General features: G+C 40.9%; 1 protein-coding gene and 1 long non-coding RNA gene across 8 annotated transcripts in view; one reads left to right on the top strand and one right to left on the bottom strand.

The window, feature by feature from the left end:
- Positions 1–18,825, bottom strand: part of LOC128325000 (uncharacterized) — a 95,804-nt gene that overhangs the window by 76,505 nt on the left and 474 nt on the right. The window lies entirely within an intron of this gene.
- Positions 17,618–18,825, top strand: part of LOC128325001 (uncharacterized) — a 36,809-nt gene continuing 35,601 nt past the window's right edge. Inside the window, exon 1 of the long non-coding RNA XR_008307218.1 lies at positions 17,618–17,648. This is a non-coding gene — a long non-coding RNA (uncharacterized LOC128325001). The remainder of the gene's footprint in view (positions 17,649–18,825) is intronic.

Consider the following 18,825-nt stretch of genomic DNA (forward strand, 5'->3'; position numbering starts at 1 on the left):
TGTGATTTTGGGTCAGCAGCAGCTTCCCAGTGGATATTTCCATAATTACAGCAGCACATGTTTCCATTGCAACAATGTCAAGAGGCTGGATCTGGGACCCCTCCAGTTAGAGGGCAAGGTGGACTTCTCAGGGGATAGGAAATTGGAAGATCCTACAACCCAGACCCTAGGTGACCCAAACCCAGGATAATCAGAAAGGAACCTGGGCCAGCACCAAGACTAAAGGACACAGCTATGTCTTCATCCTCTGACTTGAAGCAGTTCCTTGAGAACCTAGAAGCCCTAGGACAGATCCCCAGCACCTCCAGAAGCAATATTTAGAAAATTAAACAACAGAGCTTTCCCCAGGAAAGGGAATCAATTCACTCCATCTGGGCATCAGCCATTGGCAGTCTTCTCCAAGCAGCCACTGGAGCATCATCCTTCTTATCTTAATAAACGCAGCTATCATGAGTTCCTGCTCAGAGCTAGCGGAAGTCCTGGCCCTTTTCTTCAAAGATCTTTCCAAGGTGTGTGTCCCTCCTAGATCCCTGTCTTGGCAGAGACTCCAGCTCAGCCTAGAACAAAAGACACTGTCATGGGAATAACATCTGGATAGAGGCAACTACCTTGTGGATGACATATTAAATTCCTGCATGTGAATGTGTCCTTGGAGATTGTCGGGGTGTACTGGGGTAATGTTTTGAAGGTGTCTTGGTAGCTTGGTCCTAGTCTTCGCCCTCTAGAAATCTCTCTAACAATCACCAAGGTAGCTTGGAGCAGGCACGGCTCATGAACGCGCCTCCGGGGTGAGTGTGCGGCGGGCGGCTTCTTTAAGGTAAACGGAGCCGGTGCTCCAGGCTGCCCAGCAGCCCCCGTGGTGGGGAATCGCCTCGGCCACTCACCTGGCTCCTGCGGAGGTGAGCCCCCGCCAGCGGCCAGGTGAGTGGCGGAGGCGATTCCCTGCCATGGGGGCTGCTGGGAGAAGCCGCTCCCCCCCCCCGAGGAGAGTTCACGAGCCGCGCCTGGCTTGGAGCTAGTCTTCACTCTCTAACAATCCCAGTAGTGTGATCCAGAAAACCGGTTTACGTGCACTTCAGCCAGTTTCATGGTCTTGTACTCAATGAGCCCTTTTGCATGATCGTTGTGAGAAGGGCTTGAGTGCAGGCAGCGGGGAAGGCTGCTCAAACTTACCTTCCCCGCAGACGATCCGCAGAGTCAGTCCTTGCTGGGTGCACTCCTTGCATGCCCAGATGATCCTCTGCTGACCCAGGCAGCATGGAGGGCTGGGTGCCAGGATGCATTGTCCCAGCTGCTGGAAATCCCACCATGCACCATGTGAATACGTGGTGCATTGTGGGTATCCCAGCAGCAAGGGGTGGGTGCCCATTACTGCTACAGTGCCGGCTAAAAGCAGCTAGCATTGCACACAATTGAAAAAAATGGGACTAAGGGAATGTTTGCTGACTTAACCTCATTTAGGAGGCTGGATCCGCAAGCGGGTTTGCTGCCAAAGCACTGCCAGGATTGGCTGCCTTAACCCACTCTTGGCTGCACGTGAGACCAGCCTCAAAGGATTTTTGCCACTTTCGGAGATTTGCAGACTACCCAACCAAAGAGAAGATTCTCCACAGCAATATTCTCACAAAGCCTCCATGCCTTATTAATTTCTCTTTGAACATAAAGGTTTTCCTAAGGGTTACACCAATACATCAAAGATGCCCAACTCAGGTTTGGTAATCCTGGCATTTTTGAGTCAGTTTCCCAAATTACTCAATTAATTCATAAATCTATATGCAAAACTTTTAACCTCCTTAAATAGCTGAACTTTAAATGTGTGCAAATGTTTTCTCTTTTTTTAATTCAGCTGGTCATGCTAATTGTTAATAAAGAATTAGAATGTTCAGGCTTTATCCACCCAATTACAAAAAGCAGATAAGTTTTTAATTATTTTTTTGATGATTGGCTACAGGGGACAGATGTAATAAAACTTACTGTCATTTTCTTCACATATTTTAAACTTCCATTTTGAACATGATTCTTTGGGGGGTAGAAAGAAATATTCATTAAATGGGTGATAACCTATTGGTTGGGTGATAACCAAAATATATCTTTTATGTTATTTTCCCGATGTGTGCTTAGGGAAACTTTGGTGTTTCATTTTAGAGACTAAGCACCAAACCTCAGGACAACTTGGTTCAAGAACAACATATAGATGTTACACTTAGTTGAAATATTCACTATCTTCCCTGGCACAGGCATACAACATAATATTTTGATACCTTAGAAGTGAAGAATGAGATAGCAACAGATCTTGAAAAGTGTTTTTTGTTTTTTGTTTTAAGTCAGCTGTCATATTTTGCTACGCCTGACTGAAGAGACAGATAGAGTTCTAGGTATAAGGTCATCATCATTTCTGGCTACTCATTAATGTGACACAAGCACACTCTATATCATTTTGTTACCTCTAAAATGGAGACTGACATTGTCTTGAGAAGTGGTACTTAAAAAATAATAAAGCTCTAACATTTTGTCTTGTCTACAGGAGAGGCAGATACTGTTCCAGGTATGAGGTACTTAGATTCATTTGAAGATTTTACAGCAATTTCTGGTTAGAAATAGAGAAAGAGGCACAAAGTATGCCATATCATTTCCCTGCCCCGACGCAGCAAATGGCAAAAGGTACAGATAATAGAACTTGAAAAGTTTTTACCTGCGTATAGTGTTTTATGTTTGTATTTCATATATTTTAAATCAGATTTTTTTCATATTTTTAGCTTAATATTTTTAATTGTCATTTTTATTGTATGTTTTTTAACTTTTGTAAACCGCCTTGGGATTGTTTTTAATGAAGGCGGTATATAAATTTAACAATAAATAAATAAATAACACTAGAAGTAGGGGTCATCCCATGAAATTGATTGCCGGGAAATTTAGGACCAGCAAACAGAGGTACTTTTTCACACAACACATAATCAGCTTGTGGAATTCTTTGCCACAAGGTGTGGTGACAGCCAACAACCTGGATGGCCTTAAGAGGCATTTGGATAACTTCATGGAGGAGAGGCCTATCAATGGCTACTAGTCGGAGGGCTATAGGCCACCTCCAGCCTGAAAGGCAGGATGCCTCTCAGTACCAGTTGCAGGGGAGTAACAGTAAGAGAGAGGGCATGCCCTCAACTCCTGCCTGTGGCTTCCAGTGGCATCTGGTGGGCCACTGTGTGAAACAGGATGCTGGGCTAGATGGGCCTTGGGCCTGATCCAGCAGGGCTGGTCTTATGCTCTCATTAGAGCAGCCACTGTGCTCGGCATGACCTCTCCTTTCTCCCTGCTTCCTTCCGGAATTGGTGGTGGGCTAGAGGGAGCTATTCAACCCAATAGTGGTTGCCCAGATGATTGCCAGGTAAACGTTGTCAGGTTAAAATCTTGGGCTTGGGCTTGGCATGGGGGCAGCGCCGGGATCGGGCTCAATCCTGGCGCTTCACATATGCAACCTAGTTCAGGCTGGGCTACCCTAGCCGGGCTAGGCTGAGCATGTGAATAGTTACTATTTCTCTGAAGAAGTCTAAAGGAAGGGAGGCACTGAGTCAATTAAGCCAAAGTGGGAATGTTTTATAATATTTGTTTTGTCTTGAAAATGCCTATATAGTTTTCATGGGTCTGTTTTATTTTGAGAAAAATGCAAATTTTAATTGTCCCAAGTCTTACATTCATGAGGGCCCGTCCCTCTACCAGATTGATTAGCGACTACATTAGATTTTCTCAAGAAAATTGTTTTCTCAAGAAGCTTTCATTTAGCTTCCCTAAAGCTACACCCTTTACAGCTGCTAATTTGCATGGTAATAAGTTGTGGAGAAGAAACGACAGCAAGACCACGCTATATAGTTTTTTTGTTCTTTGCACTGAGGCACAATTGCAGAAGACTAATTGAATAAACTCATTATGTTGGCTGTTAGTTAGAGCTTCTTTGTAGGAATTCAGTACATTTCTCATACTGGGACTGCCAATGACATTCCTAGGAGAAAATAAGTCTCAAAACAAAGCTACTCACAATTCTAGGCATTTAGATTGCGAACTGCCCAGGGACTTCTGTATGGGGTGGTATAGAAATGTACTAACTAACTAACTAACTAACTAACTAAATAAATAAATAAAATAGTTCGCAGACAGCCAGGAAGGTCGGAGATCCGGTCAGCAGTCTGACACAGGAAGATACAAACCAATGAGATGGATAGTCCATTCAAGCTTTCAAAAGACAAGGGCAGTTTAAAAATTGGATACAGGCAGACCCAGATCCAGGGTGGGGAAAACAAAGAGTCAAACATGAGGCTTTTCAGGCCCTAAGACAGATCACTGGGCGCTAGCTACTTCCTCAAATGATATCCCAGCTCTAACTGAACCCAAACATAAATGAAACCAAAACATAACTTCAGTTTTTAAATTTAAAAAACATATGAAAAGTGCAAGTATTTAAATCTTTCAGTGTGCAGACACACTTTGAAAAGTGAAATCTGAAAAACATTGACCAAAAGCAGGGAAGGTAAGCTGTTCCTTAAAAGAAGTATCTAGCCATCAAAATAATAATAATAATAATAATAATAATAATAATAATAATAATTATTATTATTATTATTATTATTATTATTATTATTATTTCTTGTTTACACAGTTAGACAGGTGCTATTGACTGGTTTGTTTTATCCAGACATCGAGTCCTTTCCAAGGACCTGGGATGGCTGAATTTTATCATCAATACTGTTGGTTATTATAGATGTCAACGTAAAATATAGGCTGTTCACAGTAAATTTGCTTTTTGTAATTGGCTGATGGTGATTTCTGTGGCCCCGATGGTGTTGAGGTGCTCTTCAAGGTCTTTTGGAACTGCAGCCAGGGCGCCAATTACCACTGGGATTATTTTGGTCTTTTTCTGCCACGGCCTTTCAATTTCAATTTGTAGATCTTTGTATTTGGTGATTTTTTCTATTTCTTTTTCTTCTATTCTGCTATCCCCTGGTATTGCTATGTCGATTATTTTGACTTGTTTTTCTTTCTTCTCAACTACAGTTATATCTGGTGTATTGTGTGGCAGATGTTTGTCTGTTTGTAGTTGGAAGTCCCATAATATTTTTACATCTTCATTTTCTTCCACTTTTTCAATTTTATGGTCCCACCAATTCTTGGCTACAGGTAGCTTGTATTTTTTGCAGATGTTCCAGTGTATCATCCCTGCTACTTTGTCATGCCTTTGTTTGTAGTCAGTCTGTGCAATCTTTTTACAACAGATGATTAGGTGGTCCACGGTTTCATCTGCTTCTTTACAAAGGTGGCACTTGCTGTTTGTGGTTGATTTTTCGACTTTTGCTCTTATTACATTTGTTCTTAGTGCCTGTTCTTGTGCAGCCAGTATTAAACCCTCTGTTTCTTTCTTCAAGTAACCATTCTTAAGCCATACCAGGTCTTGGTGATGTCTGATTTTCCACTTATATTATGCAAATATTGACCATGCAGTGGCTTATTTCTCCATTTTTCTGCTCGGTTCTTGACTTGTTCTTTCTTGTAGGCCTGCTTTGCTTCATTGGTGTTGAATAGTTTCGCATTATTGACCATTTGAAGTGCATCTTCTTCACTGTCCTTGATATATTCTTCAAGGCCTCTTTTCTCCTCCTCTACTGTTTGATGGACTTGCAGCATTCCTCTTCCACCTGAGCTGCGTGGGAGGTATAGCCTGTCTACATCACTGCGGGGGTGCAGAGCATGATTGATGGCCATGATTTTCCTGGTCTTACGATCTAGCGTCTCTAGCTCTGCTTGGGTCCAGTCTATTATTCCTGCAGTGTATCTTCTTCTTCTTCTTCTTCTTCTTCTTCTTCTTCTTCTTCTTCTTCTTCTTCTTCTTCTTCTTCTTCTTCTTCTTCTTCTTCTTCATCATCTTTTATTCAATTTCTATACCACCCTTCCAAAAATGGTTCAGAGCCATTAATAATGTAATTATTAATTACAGAGCTAATAATGTAAGGCTGCTACAAGGCAAGTGTCAGAAGCTGGCATTATTAGGCAGGTGTCAAGGCCCCCAGGCTCCCAGAAGGGCACACTGCTGATCCCTATGAATGCCTGTGTCCCATAGGCTTCATGTGGTGATAACAGCGGAGTGATTCTCTTGGGGTCCGCTGAGGTAGCTGGGCAGTTTGCTCAAGGCCCCCTGAATCCTGGAGTCAGCCCTGATTATGAAAGTTACTGCAGCAAAATTGCCTTTGTATTTTCTTTTTGCATTCTCCAGAGATCATAAGACACCACAACCTGAGCAGGCACTGCCGCACCCCTTATTCCTGCCCTGCTCTCTCTTTTCATTGGAGCAGAAGTTTTATTTATTTATTTTCCACATGCATATGCCACCAACATTCAAATCTCTAGGTGGTTTGACATGCTTAAAAAATAGCCCAAGGTTAAAACAATTCAAATATATAAACACAGTATAAAAATCAGTAGAACATTCACAACAACAACAACTATTTAGATACTGCTTTTCAACAAAAGTTTCCCAAGTGATTTACACAGAGAAATAATAAAATAAAATAAAGTAAGTAAATAAAAATATAATAATGTAACTAAAATCTTGACTTTCAAAGTGCATACTAAGGATATTTTTTAAAAGCAGTCAAAGATGGCAAAGCTCTTATTCTGACAAGGAGCATTTTCCGTAACCCTGGGACAACTATAGAGAAAGCCTGGCTGAGTGAATCACCACCAGACGAGCTGGTGGCAATTGCAAGTGGACTTCTCTAGACTATCTCAACAAGTTAGCCTTTATAAGGCTCAATTCCCTTCCAGGTTCCAATAATGCTGATCAGGAGAATAACTATAATGGGGCAAGGGGAGACAGTTGTCTGGGGGCCCACTGCCTTGGGGGTGGCCCTCAAAGGCAAGTCACATGACTGACTCCCCCAGCTGCACACCCGCCTGGGCTTCCTTCAGTTGTATTCATCCTCCGAACTGATGTGAGTGTTAAGACCTGGAGCTACCAGAACGGCATGTCTTTCTCTAGTATCATTAAATGACTTGCATCGTCCACAATTTACAAAACCTTTTAAAAAATAAAAATAATTTAGGATGTATTCAGCCTAATTTAAGTTTTCTTTACTTCATGAGCTGAGCTTCGTTGGGGGGGGGCACATTTTAAAATCATGTCTCTGGGCCCACTCCAACCTTGCTACGCCCCTGATGCTGAGCCACTCCACTCAGCCATCTAACCACGTGGGGAATATGGGGAAGCCTTAATACTTGATAAAGAATCCCTCCTTTACCACACATAAACATGTGGAACAAATTTACACCATGTTCGTAGTGATACAAATCCTACCATTTATTAAGCTGGTCGGCTGTAGAAGCTCAAAATGATTTAAACCTTAGAGAGGACTGAGCCTCATAAAAGCTGACCACTGCTCAGTTTAAAAGAGAGATCACTGATGGGATAAATCGTATGGCAGTGCTTGCTCAGGATGTGATGTTTTATCTTCAGTGAAGAATGCAAAAGAATACAAAGGCAATTTTGCTGCTGTGATTTCTCAAAATGCAGCTATCTTGTAGGTATTCAGCCCTAGGCCAGCTTGACTGATTAACATGAACCAGTTTTTAAAGCCTTTTGACTTACAAGACATCTCTCACTACACCTGAAATATGTAGACTGAAGCTGGATGTGCTTGACTGCTTTTTTCCTTCTATGAAATGGATTTGTTGATCAGGTCCCGGTGACCCATGTCTGAGCCAGGCAGGTCAAGTCTAAGAGCATGATCGTTTTAAGAAAACACAAGGGCCTCTGCTGCTTAATGAGTCTGTCATAATAAAGAGAAGAAGGTCCACTGTATCAAAGTTATCTAGGCAACAACCTTTGCCACTCATCTTGAATGACAATGCAATTCTGTGCAGATGCAGAGCGCAATTTTCTGCCAGGTAGGCATAGGGCTTGTAGTTGGAAAACTGGTTATGTATGGCTGTAGTAGGTCTACTTCCAAGTAGGGAATCCTATTGGTTGAGGGGCCAGATTGAGGTACATGGAAAATCTGAACCAAGCTAGAAGGCGAGAGCTAGGAGTTTTGTACTTAATGCTGCATCCCAAGGGGCTCAAATCCCAGAAGACGCAGGCAGGCATTGAAAAACTCAGCTGTGGGTGGATTTCCTGAGTGTAACCATGTGTTGGTTGCAGGGCCAAAGAGGCTGTTATGCAGTCAACCGGCTTGAATCCACTTGCTTGTTCTCACCTGTTGGTGTGATAACGTATGACTCAAAAGAATGTGAGATCCTCCTGCAAGTTCTGGGGGTGCTACCATGGGTTGTGCAGAGAATGCAGACCAGGAAGCCCAGTTGTGCATTTGTGCTTCTTGGCCTGCCCATAGTTGGGCCTGGATTGCACTCAGTGACTACAAACCATATACTCAGTGTTGCAGCAAATTCATGGACTTCAATACTATTTTGATTAGTAGCATTTCATATTGATAATACCTTGCTGGTAGTGCTGTCTGGTTCCTGAGTAGGGATGTGCAAAGTGATTTGGGTACAATGATTTGTGCAAAGTGATTTGGAGACAAAACAAATCACCCCTGTGGTCAATTGGCTAGATTCGGGTCCAAATTGAATCGTGCTTGATTTGATTCAAATCGGTTCAAGATTCTGATCCCTCCTATTAATTTCCCCAGATTTTCAGTTTGTTTTTTTGTGGGTTTTTTTAAAGCTAAGCTCTAGCCCTTGTAGAAGTGGAGTTATGAAGCAAAATGTGTGGTCACTATTTTTCAAGTGTTTGTATTCTTTGGTGTATAATAATTTTCCCTCAATGAATCCCTGCGAGAATTCATTACACATCTTCATTTCTTCTACTCATTTTGACTGTCTTTTGGACAGTGGAACATAGGGACATAGGAAGCTGCCATATACTGAGTCAGACCATTGGTCTATGTAGCTCAGTATTGTCTTCACAGACTGGCAGCGGCTTCTCCAAGGTTGCAGGCAGGAATCACTCTCATCCCTACCTTGGAGATGCCAGGGAGGGAACTTGGATCCTTCTGATGCTCTTCCCAGAGCAGCTCCATCCCCTGAGGGGAATATCTTACAGTGCTCACACTTCTAGTCTCCCATTCATTTATAACCAGGGTGGACCCTGCTTAGCTAAGAGGACAAGTCATGCTTGCTACCACAAGAACTGCTCTCATTCCATGACAGTGCCAACTGTCAACTGCCATGTGCCAACTACACCCCCCTCTACCCGCAAGGCAGTTTATGTTCTAGGATTTTTTTTCAAGTGTTTAGGCTCTTTGGTGTCTAATAATCTTTCCTCATAATGAATCCCTATGAGGATTCATTACACACCAAAGAGCCTAAACACCTCAAAAATTCCTAAAATATAAACTGAGTACCCAGCAGCTTGTGAGTTGTGGGGTAGTTGGAACATGGGATGCCACTAATTCTCCACCCCCACCTGCAAAGCAGTGGGGTCAAAATGAACAGAATAAATTAAGATGTGTAATGAAGACACAAAAGAATCTAAACACTTCAAAAATACCTAAAATATAAATTGAATACCCCAGTGTGTGTGTGTGTGGGGGGGGGGGGTAGTTGACACATGGCAGTTGACAGTTGGCACTGTCCAGTGACAGTCAAAATGAACAGAAGAAATGAAGGTGTGTTAAGAATCCTCATAGGGATTCATTATGAGGAAACGTTATTAGCCACCAAAGAATCTAAAAATTTCAATATTCCTAAAAATTAAAATGAGTACCCCACTGCCTTGCAGGTGAGGGGTGGGGGTGTAGTTGGTACATGGCAGTTGAAAGCTGGCACTGTCAAAAAGACAGTCAAAATGAATAGAAGAAATGAAGGTGCGCAATGAATCCTCATAGGGATTCATTATGAGGAAAAGGTATTATAAACCAAAGAATCTGAACACTTGAAAAATAATGACTGCACATTTTGCTCTATAACTCCACTACTACAAGGGCTAGAACATGAAAGCTGAAAGATGGAGATCCATCTGAATGGAGATCCAATGAAAGCTGGAGATCCATGTTAGGGTTATGATATTGCAAGGTCAAATCCCCATTATTTCCTATGGCGGAAATGTTCAAAATCAGTAAAAACTAAAATAATTCATTAAATATCAACCAAGTACCTCACCACCTTGAAATTTGGGTGGTAGGTGGCATCCATGGGGACCTACTACCACTCAAACCTGGTGCCCCTAGGGCCTTTTTAAGTAGTCAGTATCCATCCAAACTGAATCAAAGCAAATACAAATTGAATTGCGGTGATGGGGGGGTAGATTTGGACACAAATCGAATTTAAAAAATCAGTTTGTGCACATCCCTATTCCTGAGTGGATGCGTGGGGCAGGGTTCAGCAGTTACAGTTCTTCCTGGAACCCTGGAGTCTTTTGTGATGCCTCACTATCGGAGCTGTCATTACTCAACCCCATCAGGTGTGACAGTTGGTTTGGATTCATTACAGCATCCACACTGGTGGATTCTCAATTATTACAAGGTGGAAGAAAGAAGCCTTCAAGGTGAGGGAGGGTAAAGAGGATGATACATGGTGGGGATATAGAAAATATAGACAATACAATTCCTACATGAACGATGGTGTTCCAGAAAAGAAAAGAAAAGAAAAGAAAAGAAAAGATTGCCCGGAGAGTCAGCTCCAAACTTCTAGAACAAGATATATGTTTTAAGTGTGTTGCTTAGCTACATCTTCCCTTCAGACTCTTGTGAGTATAGTAAAGATGAAATACACTTGTTAAAAATAGAACACCAAGGGAGGGAAAAACCTATTTTCAGACAGAAGGTTATCAGTAAAGGGAACAGGCGGGAGAAGCAGCTAAAATAAGTCATAACGGATAGACAAGAAGTTGAGAATATTTCATCATAGTGTTTCTGTTCTAAAAGTAAACTTAATTGGTTAATTTAGAATGCTGGTATTTTGCAATGTGCTACTAACCTTTGCATATTGTGGTGGAGAAAAGAAAAGAAGTCAAGCACTAAGCATTTCCACAGAGTAACAGGTCTTCTGCTTTCTTCAAATATACAGTATTAAACAGGTGAAGGTAAGGGAAAGTTCCACCTCAGAGTACTTTCCTGATTTTTCAGCAATGCCTATTTTGCTTCTCTGTGCCAGATAATTCTATACTGTAGCTGATTTTTCCTCCTCACCTGAGATATTTACTTTCATGATAGTGCTGTAAATAAGGGAGAAGGAAAAGAAGGACCCAGGGACTTGGAGGGGGGCAAGGGGACTATTGCCCGACCCAACACATGGAGAGGGGGAGCATCCAAGCTATGGTTCAGTATTTTAAATGATCAGATCAATCCTTTTCATCAAAGGCAGTAAAACTAATCAGTTAAAATATAACCCCAGGACCAAGAGTTATTAAACTATTTCAGGCTATTGCATTAACACTGGATGCAGTGTGCATACTGTGCAACATTACAGACATGGTGGAATGTAATGCTTGTGCAGCTGCACAAGAGAACTGCTGTGCAAGTGCAAAAGTCACACAAATTGAGTTGTGCAAGAGTGCAGCCATTGTACATAATGGCCACTCTCAATTTGCACAATGTGTGCATGTGCAACAGCGTTCTTGCACAACCACATTGAATAACGGTTGTATTCTATTCAGTAATCTTTTGCAGTATGTTTGTTTGGACATTTGTCCAAGGGGGATCCTGTACATAGTGTGGGGGAGGAGTGAAGAGGAAAAGAGAGGGAAAGGAGAAGGATAAAATGGAGTTGTTGCTGAATAAGTTGGATCTTTAGTTAGATCTACTTAAGAGAAATCTACTTCTATGGTTAATATATTGTTTGGTGTACTTTGTAATAAACATCATGCTGTTTTTATTATTTTTTGTGTGGTTTTAATGTACTGTATGCAGTCATCCTGATATTAAAAACAGCAGAGCATCTTCAGTTCCCCTCCAAAGAATGCTGTTCTTCCCAAGACCCTGAATGGCTGAAAAAACTGGGAAGAAAATATTATGACGACCATCAGAATGAACTTACTGATACTTATGAAGCAACTGAGATTCCATTGGGGGTGTGTGTGTCTAATTTTCTGTGTGGGGGGGATGATTTTAAGGGGGAAAGTATTTTTGGATTTTTTGGTTTGCCAAACAGAAATCCAAGGGAAGTTTTCCCATCACCTCAGATTTTGTAGTCTTAGGTCTACTCTTTTCTCCAGACAGTGGTCTGGGTCCTGGTATATTTTGCTTCACAAACTGGCCTCCCCACAAGAGATAAGGGCCCATCTGGTAGAAAGAACTTCCCAATTTGGAGCATAAGCACCCATGCATATGCATTGCATAAAAATATGTACATGTACATATTTTGAAGCTGTGGGCAACCATTCTACCATATCTTCATTAAAATGTAGTAGGTCCATCAAGGGCTAGATAAAATTGCTTTGGGGTGGGAACTAGGAATATGCAAGAATTGATTTTTTGTGATTCGATTTGAGTTTGAATCTGCTGCCCTAGAATCTGGGTCAATTCAGTTCAAATCTGATTTGATTTGAATGGATTAGGCTGAATTTTTAATGGGTAGGGGGCACTACAGAAGGTTGGGTGGCAGGGCCCCATGGGTGCCAACTGCCACCCAACCTCCAAAGGAATTGGGCAAAGGGCTGAATGTTTTAGGAATTTTTATTTGTTGTGGATTCTCGGTTTTGAAATGACTTCTTCATAAGGAATCCACACTGTGTGTAGATTCTCGGTTGTGCAATAACTTCTGCCCCATCATCTTACTATATGGTGGCAGAATGGTGTGCCTGGGGCAGGATATGTATGCTCATGACCCTTACAGTGGGGCACAAATGGGTCAAAGTGCATTTATGGGTGGGTGAGTTGTGTCCCACATATTAGATTTCTGAAATAGAAATTGGGGTGGTGGTGTAGCAAACCACTTTTCTGAGGGAGGGCTTGCCCCCTGCCCCCATCCCAGAAATCACCCTTGGCCCCTTCCATATTACATGATTCAGTGGGCTCAATGGATAGGATCTGGACAGGCCCACTGTGCTTCCATTATAAAGTCCTGCCTATGCTAATGATCTTAAAGTTTCAGAACTGGTCCAACTTAAAAGGCTATATCCACAAACTTCTATAACTGTCAGCTTTAAATCTTGGCCTACACCAGTGTTTCAGTCGACAATTAATTCCATTTAATGTTTGGGGAAAGTCATTTTTAGGAAGGCTTAGCTGGAGTTATTTGTTTATGTATTTAATCTATTTTCCTTTCAGAATTCATATCACATAATTAAAAAAGCTTTCTCAGGTACGTGAGACCATTAAGAATTTGTTATTAGACTTGGAAATAGGTTAACATCTTCTGGAGGAGAAAGGCTTCATTTGTCAAGTCATGGTACCTGATGCAGTAGGAAGCGTCTGGTTTTTGGTACGTCATTATTGCAGACATGATCAATCATTAAAATAGCAAAGTTTCAAAGGAAGCCTCTATAAATAACACTTTCATATATTAACAGTTACCTCTCAGTATATACAAAATTGTAGGATAATTCCTAATTTATTCCCATTTCCTCAGGTAGCTTTAGGGCTCTGCACCAAAACAAGAAGACACCAACAGCCATTGCTTCCATGTTGCATAAACTATAAAACTGCAGTGTATAAAGAAGGGCAGATGGCTTAAGTTGAAAGTACTTATTACCCCAAATGTCTCATTCTCCCCCTTTTTTTGTTTTAATATTTCATAGATTACTATTACAATTATTATTTATATACTGTTTTTCAACAAAAATGTTTTCAAAGTATAATAATAATAATAATAATAATAATAATAAGAAGAAGAAGAAGAAGAAGAAGTGAGATGTCGTTCCTTGATTCCAAAGGACTTCCACCATCTTTTTTATGTTTTGTTTTGTTTTAGAGTAGACACCAGCAACAGCCACTGAACGATGTTGGGTTGAGGCTGAATAGGGCCAGTTGCTTGCCTACTGCTTAATATAAAGAGAATCGCCACTTGAAAGATGTTGCTTTGCCCAGTTAGCAGGGGTCAGTTGACTGAATCTTCTGATGTCTTAATGTTGTTCATTTCCTCATGACACATCATTGGCTGCTGCTGGCAGGAGCAAGGAAATATACAACCTTGTGACATCACAACACAAGGTAAGCTTAACTAGATATTACAGAAGATAAGGAGAATGAGACACATGACTGAATAGGAGCCATGTAACGTGCTTTGGTCTTGCTTAATTCTAGACCTCAACTGGGGCTAGAGCATTTCAAATGGTTATAGTGATTCCCTAAAGCATCCTGAACTTAAACATGATGTCCCTGATGCAGAAAGTCAGATAAAAAAAGTTCCATACATTCTGTGGAGCTTCCAACAGCCACTTTAAATGTTACAGCCAATGTAGGCTGCAAAAAAGTGTGTGCTCTGTAGCAGATACAACATTTATAAGCCTCTTATTGTGTACATTGAATCACTGCAGGCAGCTAATACCTGTAGTTGTCAAGGATGTGAGACATCGGTATGGAGATAATGCACACGTTTGGGCTGATGCACATGGTTAGGGACATTTAAATATTTTACCCATCACCCAGAGTACCATCAGGGGAAAATATTTTCCAGTAACCTCCAGGTGGATGCAGCACTATTTGAACAGGCCTCTTCTCAACAGCACCCTTCATACTATCTGACAAACTGGAGAACTTCCAGTGTGTCACATGCAAAACTTTCTTGCCTGAAAAGAAGTGGGAAAAGCTGGTGTTGGCATGATGGGTATGCGATTGGGTTATCAGGTTCCATGTCTATTCATAGCCATTCTGGCTTGAGCAAAATGGTCTGTGCTCTATAGATCTGAAGATCTGAATATGTGGGCAGCAGTGGATAATTACACAGTTTGCTGCCAGGAATTGCCAGTCGTCATTGCAGTAGGGCAAACAATGGGGGAGGGGAATTCCCATCTTTATTAGGAAAAGGAGAGAGAGGAGAGAGAGAAGGCAGGGCTTATCTCAGGCAGCACTGCGCAAGCATGTGGTTGCTGATTGGCTAGGCACTTCCCCTGCCAATGACATCAGTGAGAATGGCTAACCAGCCAGCAACCATACAGCTGCATGGTGCTAGGTGCCTCCTACCTCCACTCACTGGTTTCTGATAAGGATGGGAATACTCTCCTTCTTTGATTGCCCCATGGTGATCGCCAGTGGTTCCTACTAGCAAACTTCACCAGCTGGGATTTTTGGTCCTGCCACAACCCCTTCACAGATAATATGTTATCAGCATTTTCTGGGACTTTAATGTTCATAGAGAAAAATGTAATCCAAAAACTCAGGAATTTTCTGTCATATGGAATTTCTCAATGTTTTATATTGATTCTAAACTCTCACCCAGTTTATCTTCTCACCTTGTCTCGCAACACATTGCTACTCATTATTTTCACTTGAAATAAAGCCAGTCCAGGGCAGATGCTTGGCATTGACTCTGCACTCTGCTGTCCATGGAAATCACAAATTCTATTAAACTGAGCAGGCCACAAGTGAGATTAGATATCATCTATTCACTTGGCTTCCTCTCTTATTTATAACTCTGCAGAGAATGAGCTACTGTACTTGCTTGCTGACAGTAGGACTCTTATTTAAACTGAGGACCCTGAAATGGCATGAAAGCTTACTCATCACGTCTTTTTTAACTGCAGATACTATTGATAGGATCTTTTCTTGTACACTTTTATTTCCTTCCCATGCCACAAGCATTTCTGATTTTCAGTGTTGCTTGTTTTGCCCGTCGTTTTCTATTTCAAAATGTAACAATTCCTTGGTTCCGATTCAACAGTAAGATCTTCCATGCAGTCACTTTATTGTCCTGAGACTGTTTGATAAATCTCCAAATAGTCTTCATGGCCTTCTTCAAAAATGAGAAATCTTCCTTTTTCATTTCTAACCCTGGTGGTTTCAGTGGGCCACTCATCTTCAGATGTATGCATTTAAAAATCTACTTGGACACCTCCATCAATTAACATTTTAAATATCACCCAGCTATGATTTTTCAATTGCACAATTCCCCCAAATTCCTTCATGTGTCTTATGCCAATAAATCATTCAATACAACTATTAGGTTTTGATATATGAGGCTGAAAGTGCAACGCAGGAAAAAAAAATGTTTTGAAGTTCCAGGATTCTTGATTTTTTAAAGACACAGATTTTGCTACCTTAGATTAATCACTGAATATTTAGTGTTCCAGGGCTGAATCAAAGGGGAAGGTATTTCTTGCAAACAGATTGGTAGCATCAAAAGATAGAAGATACCCCTCCTTTAGCAATTTTTCAGGTTTTCCTTTGTGGTGAAAGCATTTGTATGTGTAGGAAGCCTTACTCTAAAATAGGATTACCAATTTTCCATGACTGGCCAAGAACTGGCATCAATCTCTAGCTGACTATTGAAAGCAATAGTGGAGATTTTATTGGCTTGGTATGGTGAAAAATACTGGGAAAAATATTAGGAAATAAAATCTCCAGGCATACCATCAGTCGGAGTTGGTAAATCCTACTCTGAAATGGCTCCAGTTGTCTTCAGAGATGTTGACATCTCACCAAATCTTATTTGCTATGTAGTATTTCAATGTCATTCTGTTCGTGATGCGATGATCCCCAATTGGCTGGGGTCACCCACATGACTATTCCCAGGATGAAGAAACCCCAGTAATTAGAAGGGGGGAAATGGTACATAAGGAGCTGCAGCAAATATGGGAAACAATTGCAGTATGCAGGAATGAAGAAAGGGTGAGCATTCTCTTAATGTGAGGGAAATTGGGACATATTCCTGTCCTTCTCCAAAGGCACTACTTTGATTAAAAAACCTGAAATGGGAGAACCTTCAGTGTTCCCCCATCTAGGATTTTGTACTATTCTTTGCAATGACGATGAGTCTAAATCAGGCCTGCTCAACTTTGCCCCCCTACTAGCTGTTTTTGGACTACAACTCCCATAATCCCCAGACACAGTGGCCAATATACAGGAATTATAGGAGTTGTAGTCCAACATCTGCAGGAGGGCCAGAGTTGAGCAGCCCTGGTCTAAATCTTTTTAAAGAATTATCATAGTTTTCTATTTCTGACAATGTAAATTTCTCAAAATGTTATCATCTCTAATAATAGCTTGTTGGAGAAGTTTGTCCTATCTAAGTATTAAACAGGCTTGGCCTTATCTTCCAAGATGTTAGAGGATTCTGTGAAAGCTTCATGTAGTATTTTATTATTTATTTATTTATTTATTTATTAGATTTATATACTGCCCTTCCATATGGCTCAGGGCAGTTCACAACATGATAAAAACAATTAAAAACAAAATAACAATTAAAATCAAACTATTAAAACACAATAAAACCAATAAAACAGCTAAAAGCCCTGAAAATCAGGGCAACAATTTAAAACAGTTTAAAACAATTAATCATTTAAAACTCTGGAAGGCCAGGCCAAATAAGTACGTTTTAAGGGCTCTCTTGAAGGACAGCAATGATCTCAGATTACGAATTTCTGCCAGGAGTGCATTCCATAGCCCAGGAGCAGCTACAGAGAAGGCCCGCCTCTGCGTTGTCACTAGACAAACTGGTGGCAACTGAAGACGGACCTCCTCAGATGACCTTAACGTGCGGTGGGGATCATGTAAAAGAAGGCGCTCTCTTAGGTAACTCGGACCTAAGCCGTTCAGGGCTTTCAACAGTAATGAATGAAATAAAAGGTCACACGATATTGGAAATGAAAAATAAGGCAATAAGGGCTTTCTCTGTGGCTGCCCCGGGGCTTTGGAATATGCTGCCTGTTGAAATAAGAGAATCTCCTTCTCTATTTGTTTGCAGGAAGACCCTCAAAAGACCTGTTCTCACAGGCTTTTAACTGGAATTAATTTTAATAATTTGTTTTAACAACTTGTTTTATTGGATTGTTTTTATTATGTTTTGTGGATTTTTAAACTGTTAATATTGTTTTAAATTTTGTACACCGCCTAGAGATGTATGTATCAGGTGGAATGAAAACATGATAGATAGATAGATAGATAGATAGATAGATAGATAGATAGATAGATATTCACACTGATCCAGCAGCCAGACTCTGAGCACATAGGGTAGTTGTTCTGCTTATGTGAAGCCATGCTGGATTCTAAAACCTACTGCATATGGGAAAAAAGTTTTTGAACTTTTTTGGGATGCTAGTGTAAACCAATGTATTTTAAACCAATGTGGATGGATTCCCATTTCCCTCTGCTGTCAGACGAAAATCACGATTCATACTGGATCCAGATAAAAATGTACACTCCTATCAAATTACTACTTATTGTACTCATTGCATGCAACACATTTTTTTTGTGCCTATCTCTGTACTAAAATGAAATTTGGGGACAAAGTATCGAAGAGCCTTAAGTTACAGATTGGATTTTGAAGCAACGATGGCTTTGTTCTTCCAAGACACTCAGTTTGGTGTCCCAGGGCTCTGGGGATGAGAATAAAAGGAACACTGTGGGCTTCTCTCACAAGCATTCCTCTTTGTGGTGGGATAATTTGGATTTAGCTCTCAAGTGTAAAAAGGTTTAGGGGTGAAGAGGGATGTTTAGAAGGTGTGATTGCGGGCCCATTCATTTGTACTACCCACAACAAAGAAGCTTGATCCTATAAATGTAGGACAATTCCTATGTAATTATAAGACACCTGGGACTAAGGCTTTAAAGAATACCATTCAGTCTATAATAAAATCCACAGGAGGTAACAATCCTTGTTCAAAACTAATTTAAGACAGTGGTGAATGTATACTCCTTTTGGTGGTTCTATGAGTGCTTTGGAATTAGCTACTGAATTTCACTCACCCAA

This window comes from Hemicordylus capensis, chromosome 4 (assembly GCF_027244095.1).
Source record: "Hemicordylus capensis ecotype Gifberg chromosome 4, rHemCap1.1.pri, whole genome shotgun sequence".
Taxonomy (NCBI): domain Eukaryota; kingdom Metazoa; phylum Chordata; class Lepidosauria; order Squamata; family Cordylidae; genus Hemicordylus; species Hemicordylus capensis.